The 11,062-nt window shown below is 38.1% G+C and overlaps 1 protein-coding gene across 1 annotated transcript in view; it reads left to right on the top strand.

Annotated features, from left to right (window-relative positions):
* Positions 1-310: 310 nt before the first annotated feature.
* Positions 311-11,062, top strand: part of SLC44A3 (solute carrier family 44 member 3) — a 144,233-nt gene continuing 133,481 nt past the window's right edge. The window contains exon 1 of the mRNA XM_042466151.1: positions 311-391. The gene's annotated coding sequence lies outside the window, so the exon portion shown is untranslated. The remainder of the gene's footprint in view (positions 392-11,062) is intronic.

Below are 11,062 nucleotides of genomic sequence, written 5' to 3'. Positions count from 1 at the left end.
GACAAACACCTGAACAAATCTTGCTAGGAAAACCCCATGATAGGATTGACTTAGTAGGGTTACCAAAAGTTGGAAATTATTTAAAGGCACACAAGAAGAAGTACCTTCTTGCATTTGGGAAGAAAATCAGCTTTGAGTAGAGAAGGGGTTGGGAACCAAAGGTTAAGCACCCTGTTTCCTTTTGCAGGTACTCGAGTCTCCATGCTTCCAGAGCAGGTGTACACACCATGATTCATTTACTTCACTTTCGTGGGGTAAAGGGGTGGTTTCTGGAGGGTAACATGACTCAGTGTCTGACTCTTTTCTTACCAGAGAAAAACCTGTAAGGAGAGAAGGAGGAAGAGCAATGCAAACTCATTGCAGGTGTGGACAGGAAAACTATATGATTGAGGTAAAGCTGGAGAAGTTTGGCTGATGTGTTCGAGATGCCTCTCCCTTCTTCACTGGTTATTGTGTATTTCCTGTTATAGAGTTATTTCACGTCCTGCAGCTTGGCTCTTTTCTCCTGAAGTGTTTTGCCATTTGGCACTGATCTTTGTTAATCATTGGCTTACTCTTAAACTAAATAGTTATAAATCCATTTGTTGTGATCTCAATCAGGTCCTAGTCTAGACCTTCCTTGTTCTAGCTGCTACCAGCAACTTTATTGCTTCCTGAAATTGTTTCCTTCCGGGGGAGAGTAGTCCTCGGCCACGACAGTGAAATTTCCCACGTTAATTATAGGATTGAATTTTATCTTTTTGTTTTTAAAAATAAAAAAATAAATGAATGTTGACACATGCACATACCAAAAGAGAATTCTTCAAATGTTGTTTTTAAAAAAACCTAAAAAGAACAGATGGGGCGGTTTAATGTTTGTGCTGTATGTGGGTAATGAGATCTTACATGTTTTTCTCAAAAAACAAGGATGTTCCTGTTTCTCAAGCCTTCTATTTAGCTAACGCTTACAACGCAGCAAGAGACAGTGCATTCGTGGGAGTGAAGAAATTGGCTCAATTCTCAGCTTTGTAAAAAGGTTTCTTAGCAGCACTGTCTCTCCCCTACTTGCTTTTTAAGTAAGAAGAAAGACTGAAGTTATATTTTCTCCTTGCTCAGCTCACCTTTGGTATCAAAACTTCACAAGGACAAAGCTGACTAGCTAAGCAAAACAAGGTAGGGTTATATGGTAGTGCAGGGGTGTGTGGTTGTTGTCGTCCCCCACAAAAGCAGGAAAGCTGTTTTTAGGGGAAAAAGGAACTCTGCTTTCCCTGTTTGCACAATAGCTGGTTTACTACTGCACTGATCCAGATGGAACATAGTAGGATAATAATGCCCTCTCCTGAGCAATATGGGATAGACCAGGGCAAATCTGAACGTAGAAACGGCTTGATAGTGCTAAGTACCTTTTGTCTTGAGATACCTTGAGTTTAAAGCCATCTATGGGTGTTTTGAATCTTAAAGGTAGGTACAGGAACAAAACATTTCTGGTGCTGCTGGTAATATGCAGTATGCCTTTGAGATCTCAGAGCTGACATAATTTATAACAGATAACTCCCTCCCTAATTTTGCATAAAGAGGGAGAAATGATATGCTCACAAATTTATTGATGTACTTAAGGAAAATGTAAGTTAAGGTACTGCTTTGACTTCTGAAGTATAAGCAATGCAAATATTTATTCTTGTTTTTTAGGCTGCGGCAATGCTAAAACTTACGACATTAGCCCTGCAGCTGTTTTCTTCCTATGCTTTGTCTTAGAAAGGTAGTCACACATGTATATACTGTCCGGGGGGGGGGGGGGGGGGATACAATGTTGTGGTTAGTAAAAGAATGGCACAAAATGTGGAAACAGAAAAAGGGGAAAGTGTCAGTTTCATTGTGAGGTTACATAAATCAGCAGGAAGAAGGAAGAGTACCATATTCATTATTATACATTAGGTGAATATTTGCACTAACTTGTCTCTGTTTAATTGTCTGATTTAATTTACAAGTAGAGATGGTCGATTTTAAATAATTTTTAGCAGCTCTTGACTTTTGCTTATCCATTGTGCATGGCTGTATTGTGAATGGTTGCATACTGCAACTTAATATTAGCTTGGCTTGAAGTTGGTTCTTAGAATTAACAGTTTAGAGTTTAAAAACTGTTGTTGTTGTTGTTGTTGTATCCCATCAAGTCATCTTTCACTGACAGTGATCCTATGAATAAGATCTCCAGTGACCTCCAAGATTCCAGATCATCAACTGCCCAGCTGAGATCTTGTAAACACAGGGCCATGGCTTTCTTTTTTTACTCTTTCTGTAGTGTGGTCTCCCTCTTTTCTTCTACTTTACCAAGCATTATCGTCTTTTGCAGTGTGTCACGTCATCTCACAGTATGTCCACAGTACAACACCCTCAGTTTAGTCACCTTGGCTTCCAGGAGGAGTTCAGACTTGATTCGCTGTGACCCATTTATTTGTCTTTAGCCATCCATTATCTGTAGAATTCTTCTCCAGCACCACATTTCAAATAACTTTACTTTCTTCCTATTAGCTGTCTTCACTGTCTAGCTTAATTATATATCTCTGTGTGTGTACCTATATTACTAAGACATGGCTATATGGAAACTGCATTGTAAGAGAGTACAATATATAGTGTATATTTTTGTTGGCACAAACTTGTTTGCAAACAGAAGCTCTCTGCCCTTCATTCTTTTTGAGATATTATAACTCAGGGATAAACCAAATGTGATGTTGATTGCATTAAAAAGTTAGCATGTTTTTTTTTTAAATAAAACTAAATATCTGGTATCTTAGGAACAGCATGACTAAACCATAGCAGAGTAGGAGGAAAGGGAATTTAATACCCACCCACCCACCCACCCGCCTTTGTTGTTGCCCAAATTAAAATCTCCTTTTTCAAAATTATTATTGGAAACTTCCTTCTTGCTGAAAATAGCAACCTCAGAGGGTGAGAATTCTTTTAGGGAAAGGGGCAAAGGCCTACATTTGGGGGAGCATTGTTAAGCAATGAGCAGGAAACAGTTCTTACCTCTAGTCACTGGTCAGAGATGAGCTAGTTCCCCTGTTCATTGTTCAATAAATTGCTATATGTGTTTGCAGGTAGTAGTGTGGTGTGTATTTGAGAACTATGTGGTTGTTGTGCCTGTTCATATAAGCACTGTGAGAGATGGTGTGTGACAGAGTGGAACAGCTACCCCACCACTGACATATGACTCTCATGAAGTTTTCTAGGCAGCAGTTTTGCTAGTCCTCGTCCCTTTTGTATAGCTATTTGTTGTATCATGTTAAGGGGAGAAAAGGTCATAATTTATTTAGCAGTTTTGAATATGTTAGTTATGAATATGGAAGTGGAAAAACCCCTGGGCAAATCACACTCTCTCAGACTCGGAGGATGGCAGTGGCAAACCATCTTTGAACAAATCTTGTAAAAAAAACCACAACACTCCATGATAGGGTTGCCTTCAGGTCACCATAAGTCAAAAATGACTTGAAGGCACACAACAACAACATGAATATGTAACCTTGAGTTAGTCATAAGTGACTGTTTTATAGTCACAGTCCCTACATATTCCCTAGTCGAAGGAATATGTCAGGACTGTGAAAGCACTCAAATCCCCATTTAGTGGGCAGCAGCCATTGTGACTGATGGAGATCTGTTCTCCTGTTGACCAAGAGGTAGAAGATTGGCTTTTCCACATACACACCTCACCCTCTTGGAGAAGCTATCTGCAGTGTGAGGGAATTGCAACAGGTACCCACTTCTGCCTGTCACAATGGAGATCTTTCATGGGAAGGAATGGGAAAGTCAACTGCTTCTCTAGTGACAGGGGAACAGATTCCTGTTGCTAGTAGTGGCTGCTGAATGGAGTTAGGGATTTCCGGTTAGGAGTCACTGTATAACCATGTAACTGTGGTTGGTTATGCATTCATAACTGCCTGAGTGAATTCAACCTTACCTTTCTAATGCAACACTATTATTTTGTATGTATACAAATAATAGTTTTCCCTTTTTTATCCACCAATTTTATATGTCATGTTATTGTATAATCTGTTGCATAGCAAATCCAATTTTGTTCCTCTCTGTTTCGTTTATTTCTTCGTCTTTTGTTCTGTGGCTTCCATTTTTGTCTTCTTTTCTTTTTTCTTTTCTCATGTCCTTTTACAATTTAGTCTATTCACTTTTGTATTTATTCACACAAACTTTGCTTCGTCTCTTGCACTCCTGTTCCATTTACCTAATGTACTTAATCTTACTTCCTTGTAGTTAGTAATAACAGGGACGTAGCCAAGGGGGGGGGGTTCTTGGGGTCCGGACCCCCCTTCCATTAGAAAAAGTAATGGTGCGTGCTGCTGTGCCGCCGCGCCCAAGCCCCATTATAATGGTGGCACTTAGTCTGGATCCCCCCTTCCTAAAATCCTGGCTACATCCCTGGTAATAACTTATACTCTCCAATTATTTTTTACCTTTATTCCTTTAAAGTAATTTTTTTTCCTTTTTTTCTCCTCCATTATTCTTAGTTTCTGATTTTCCTTCCAGCATTATTCCCTTCTTCAACCTTCTTATTTTTTCTAACTTTCTTTAACTTTCTCTCCATCTCTTTTCCTTTCTATTCATTTCTATATCTCTTTTACCATCCTCCTACATCACTTCTGTCCTTTTTCTCCTTTCCTTTAATCTCTCTTTAGAAAAAAAGACAAATAATATTTTTTCTAAGAACAATATTTCTCGAGTATCATTACTAGACATGACAAAAGTGTAATTTTAACCAATTCCTCTTGGGTGAATGTTGTTAACGATTAATGAGTTATATTGCTGCAAGAACATATTATACAATCAGCCAAGTAGGACGCATAGAAGTTTGTCTCTAAAGTAGGACATCAGGTCAACAGGTTGTGTACACATTTCCTCACACAAAAGCATGTGCATAATCACAACCTTTAGTTCTTTAGAAAAAGTAAAAGAATTAGTATTGTATTTTTATTAATTTTCATTTGATTTGATATTTACATTAGTAGGCTCTGATATTTTGCAATAAACAATTGTCATGAACAATTGCAATAGATTTGACTTGGTGTAACAGCTTTGGTACTTTCTTTTCTACTGAGAATACTCTAAAGCAGAACTTAATGGGAACAATTAAATTCAGAATTTGTTCTGTTTTTATGAGAAAATAGGTTTTGTTTATCCAAAAGATACTAAGGCAGATAGAAATTAATTTGCGTCACTTGGGTAAGCTTATAGTCTTAAAGTGTCAAAGATTCTAGCCAGCTGTTAACCATGGAGTCTAGTAAAGGTTTTATTAGCTATTGTTAATACAATTTGCTGATACAAAATCCAGCATGGTTTAGTGGTATGAGCACTGGTCTACAACCCTGGAGATCAGGGTTTGAAACCCCACTCAGCCATGGAAACCCACTTGGACAAGTCACGCTCTCAACCTCAAAGGAAAGCAAAGACAAATCCTTTCTGAGCAAATCTTGCCAAGAAAACTCTGCAATAGGCTGGCCTTATGGCCACCATAAGACAAAAATGACTTAAAAGCACACAATAGCAACAACAGTGTTGATACAGACAATTAATGGTTGTGAAGAAGAGGGAATTTCAAAAGGTGTTGCTTGTTATCCGGCTGGCATGATAAGCAACACCTGTTGAAATTCCCTCTTCTGCACAATCATTAAAGGTACAGTATCCAACTCAGTTTTCAGGTTGGTAACCCTAATTAGGAATATTAAGAGTAAAGAGATTTTCTGAACAACACTGGAGGAAACGCTGATTCTCTCAGCCAGTTCCTCATACTGTTAGCATACCTAACATATACTGCATTATATTTGGGGCTTCACTATTTCATATTTTTATATCTGGAGCTAGGCATGTTCTTAAGAGGTCACAGTGATCTTTGGAGCACCAGGAGACTTTCCCATGGGAAGGTCATGTAGACCTGAAGACATGTGAAAGACCCAGGTAATACCTAGATACACAGCTGTAGCCTCTGTGTGCACAAAGAGATTCTTCCACTCATTGTGGCTCCCTCAGACTCTGACTGAGCCCATCCTACTTTCTGTGGTCTCCTCTCCAAGACAGGTAACATGTACATTTCTATACCACTTATCAATGAACTCAGCACTCTCTAAGTGGTTTACAATCTGTAAGCTAACAAGCTGAGTATTCATTTTGCCAACCTACGAAAGTAAATCTTGGAGCCTTCTGGGTTCCAAGGCTGCAATACTGGCATTTAACCACTACGCCACCAGGACCCCCTGGTAGATATCCACTATCCACTTTCCATACCTCTAGTTTGGTTATCTCTGAATGGTGTGTCTCTTTGAATTACTATGTGTTTGTTAGCACTCCTACATATTTTTAAATAAAAAGCTGCTTATTTACCCAGACTTGGAGTTTTCCATAGTTAGTACTGGTATAAATAGGTGGAAATGATCCTCACGTTACCCATCCTAACATAAGCTTCCTTGAGCTAAAGAATTCCCTCAACATTTAAAGAGATACTGACACAGTTGGTGGGGACCCCCCTTTCCCCCATCTGTCTTTGGGTAACAATGTGTTATCCATAATTAAAAATCTGGGTGTTGTGTCTGTATGGTGTTATGACTACAATCTATGTCTTGTTCAATAGTGGGGGAGTTGTGTTTATTGGTGGTAAATATTCTGTATGAATTACATATGACAGTGCCACATTATAAAAGAAGGAAGGAGTCAACAAAACTCCCATATATTCAAGATGTGATGATTTCCAGATACTTTCTACACACAGATTTGAACTTAGCCAAAGCCAGATCTCTTATCTCTCCTTTCACCATACATCACTGGCTCTATTAGAGATATAAATCCAGGCACTCTCATAGGTAGAAACTATTCAGGCCTGGACTTGCTCTTGCCTTCCTGGGGTGCAGCACTCACCAGTGAAGCTTTCTCATGTGGTAACTTTAATCTTCACAAACATTCCAGGTTTGACCATTCTAGAAAACAATCCTTTGGTGTTTACATGGAAATGTTAACTAGATATGGAGCAGGAAATAGCCTTAAAAAAACAAAACAGTTCCATGCATATATGTTGTAACTGATGGAGATGACACAGGTCTTAACATATATTCTGTTATGATTCTGTGTAACTGTTCTCTAAAGTTATGCATGTAATAGATGCAGCTTTGGTTGCCTTGGTGGGTGACATATGCAGGGAAGTGAACAAAGGGGAGTGTGTCCCTGTTGGTTTTGCCAGACCTCTCAGCAGCTTTCAAGGCCATCGACCATGGTATTTTTCTGGGCTACTGCTTTGGAATGCAACTTGGGGCATTGTTATGCAGTGGTTCCCGTCCTTTTTGGAGGCACAAACTCAAAACTGTTTTAAGTTTTGTTAGCTGCCTTGAGTCCCTAAGCATATAGGCAGGATATAAATAAATAAAATAATAATAAAAATAAAAGATGATGGTGGATTTCTGTTGGCCTATGGTGTCACTCAGGGTTCTGTTTGGTCTCCAATGCTGTTTTAACATCTACATGATACTGCTGAGAGAGATCATCTGGAGTTTGGGGGTATGATGTCTCCAATATGCTGATATCACTCAACCCTAATTTCTATATGATTCCAAGGAAGCTGTGTTGGTACTGAACCAATGTCTTCTGTCAGTTATGGAGTGGATAAGGATAAATAAGTTTAAACTTAATTTAGGCAACGTCGTGTTCCTGGTCACTCAAAAGGTAGATCAGGGAATAGGGACTTAAACTATATTGGATGAGGATACCCTATGAAATCTCAGGCTCACAACTTTGCTATTCTCCTGAATGCCCATCCATGCCCTAAAGACATGATTGACTTGGTTGATGAAGAAAGATTTGAATTTTGTGGCAGCTCATGCTGTTAATTAAACTTTTGTCACAAATACTGATGGAGCTATTGGAACCCCAATATTGCTTTGAACGGTATTCTGCCTACTGTTCATTCCATGGACTTCATCACATGGGGAAAATTGGCCATTTAAACAGTAATTTTCTGGGAAAGTGGCACGATCACGATGAAGATTTTCACACAACATCATGATTAAAGAGGACAGGAAGTCTTCTAAACATTGTGTGTGTGATGTGTGCATGCCTGCTTTCAAGTCTCCTATCGACTTATGTTAACCCCATGAATTTCATAGAATTTTCTTGAGTAAGGGATACTCGGAGGTGATTTTGTCAGTCCCTTCCTCCAAAATACAGTTTCCAGCACCTAGAATTCGTTGGCAGCCTCCCATTCAATAGTGACCAGGGCTGATCTTGCTTGGCTTACAAGATCAGACAGGCTTTAGTTTGACTTTTAGGATATTTAGACTTGGCTCTTCTAAACACTGCCTTGCCTTTTTTCTTCATTTTGCAATCTTAATATACACACATTTCATTGCTTATGTAATTAATTCATAGGAATATGTTTCAAAGGGACAAAAATATGCTCCATAACAGATATCTCCAGCAAATTTTTAAGAATGATGCTTATGTAGCACTCTCCATGTCATATATTTCCTGATGCCATTTTATTTCACTGGCTCCTCCATCTTTCATCCTATTCTGGTCTTCATTCTTCTATTAGTAACATTGTTATAAATACTGAAGAGATGCAGTAGGGCTAATGTGGTTTTAAATAACTATTTATAGACAGGATTAATTTCTATGACTCATGTTTTATCTTACTAAATTGCCACGGCACTTTGAAAACTAAAACCAGTGTGGTGCAGAACAACATGTTATTAATACCACTCATCCCATGCAAACTTTAACACATCTGTTATAATTAATGCTAATCTGTAGAGACCAGCATTTGGTACTGCCATATACCAAACCCTAGGTCCCTGTATTAATTCATGACACTTTTCAGAAGTGTTACTTGGGATTTTTAATGGCACCTAGTTCTGAGAACTGAGCATATAATTTACCTAGTAGTTAAGATAATCAATATAGCTGTCTATTCAGCCTTATGCACAAGTAATGCCATCTCCACATTTCTATGCAATGGTTTAAACAATATTAAGGAGGGTTATGGCAATGTAAATCTGTCTAGAATTTCTTTTCCATTTTGCTAAAGATGGGTTTCAGGAAGGCAATTTAAAGCTAGAAATAAGATAATAATGATGACACATCATGGCAAGACAATGGTGCTTGGATTTGGGAAGATGTGGAAAATTGATTTCATTATTTGAAGCAAAATTTATGTATTTATGAATTTATGTATTTTCTTTTGTCTACAAACCAGGTTATTGTTTTAGGGTTTTTTAGATATTTATAAATGTGGATAAGCTGTGATACTGAAGACTTGTTAAAGACAAAGAATGAAAATAGGACAACTGACTTATAACACTGGGGGAAAGTGACAACTGATATAGAAATCTCTCTCGTAAACAAAGCATGAATTGGATTGAATTATTAATACTTACTAATATTGCCATTTTTGAAATAAAATAAATGTATAACAACAGAACCAGCTAACATGTAATGTATGCATTATCCTTTTGTTGTTTTTCTTTTGCTGTTGGTACTATAGTTAGAAGTATTTGATACTTTTCTCATTATAAAAATAAGCCAAATAGAATGGCAGAGAAGTGTCTTTCTGCTTACCATTCCTCATGCCCTCGAAGCACTTCCATTCTCCTTCCAGAGGGAGATGGTTGTAAAAGTGTGTCTTTTTTGATACTAGGAAAATTTATTTGGCAAAAAGCATGTTTTTACAAACATCTCCCCCTGGAAAGAGAACAGAAATGCTTCAAGGGCATGTGGAGAGTTAAGCAGAAACCATCTCTCTGCTCCTCCATCTCTGCTTCTTTTGTAATGTAATAAGATTGTTGTTAATTCGAAGAGAGAGAGAGAGAGAGAGAGATCTTACGATGAAAAAATTAACTGTATTTGGCAAGATAAATTGGCAAACAAAGTATTTAGCCAAGAGCAAAAAATTGTATTTTCTGTGCCTATAAATGTATGGATATTGCAAAGTATCTGGGCCCTCACAAATAAGAACTCTGGAGAGTGAGGTCATGAGATAAAAGAGGCTCATAAAATATAGTCTTTATTAAGATTCTTTCAGAAGATTACACAGGAAATTGAGTTAAAAGGATATACAAACATGAAGGAACTGTTCTACCCACACTGTGGTTTCTCAGATAGCTGTAATCTTGCGTGTGATTATTTCTAATTGCTCGTTTAGTTTTACCAAAATAGAAACAGGAGTGATGTCTGGGAAATTGCCAAACACATCCGTATTGCACTATATACACACAACCATGCATCTACCTCTTCCAGAGTTATTTATTTATTTTATGGCATTTATGCAATATCTGGAAAAGCTCTCAGAGAAGCTGACATCTCAAAATTTTAAAATGGTAAGGAAGTTCCTGTTTAAATGCTCACAGTCTAAATTAATTAATTAAGCACCTCCTGCCACCAAGGACTCCTTTTCTCTACAGAATTCTCGCACTGTTACATAACTGCAATGGCTGCGTCCTATGGAATCCATGAATTGGCAATTTGAGAAAGTGTTGTAGTTTGGAAATATCATGAGATGACATGACTCCCCAGAAAAGATAGTAATGTTTGTAAAGATAGAAGGCAGTAGGAAAATAGGAAGATGGCATTCCAGTCAAGGAAGCTCTCACCACTGCACAGTTCAGTAAACCAGCCTTCTATATTTCAAACAGCAAGAACTTTAGTCCAGTAACTGCAGTATCAGGAAGACGTTTGCAGATCGAAATCCCCAAACACAAACCCAATATTCACAATACTCCACCCTACAACTTTGCAGGCTTCACTATGATTCGTCCATAAATCAATACATATCCATGTACTTCCTGGTCTAATCTCCTATCCCCCCCATGTTTTCCCTATGCATCTTTTCTCCCATGAGAAGCAGCATCTCCCACACATTTCTGCATTCCTGAGTCAAGCAATCATCTTCCCTGTGAACCAACAGCAAGACTTTCTCCAACACAATACCTCCCATCATTCCCCATGTCCACAATACACACATGTTATACAACTCTAAAACACTCCCCCTATATTGCTACATCAATACCCAATTAGCACAATACATACACACAATGTATGA

This window comes from Sceloporus undulatus, chromosome 4 (assembly GCF_019175285.1).
Source record: "Sceloporus undulatus isolate JIND9_A2432 ecotype Alabama chromosome 4, SceUnd_v1.1, whole genome shotgun sequence".
NCBI lineage: Eukaryota > Metazoa > Chordata > Lepidosauria > Squamata > Phrynosomatidae > Sceloporus > Sceloporus undulatus.
This window is presented reverse-complemented; position numbering and strand designations above follow the sequence as displayed.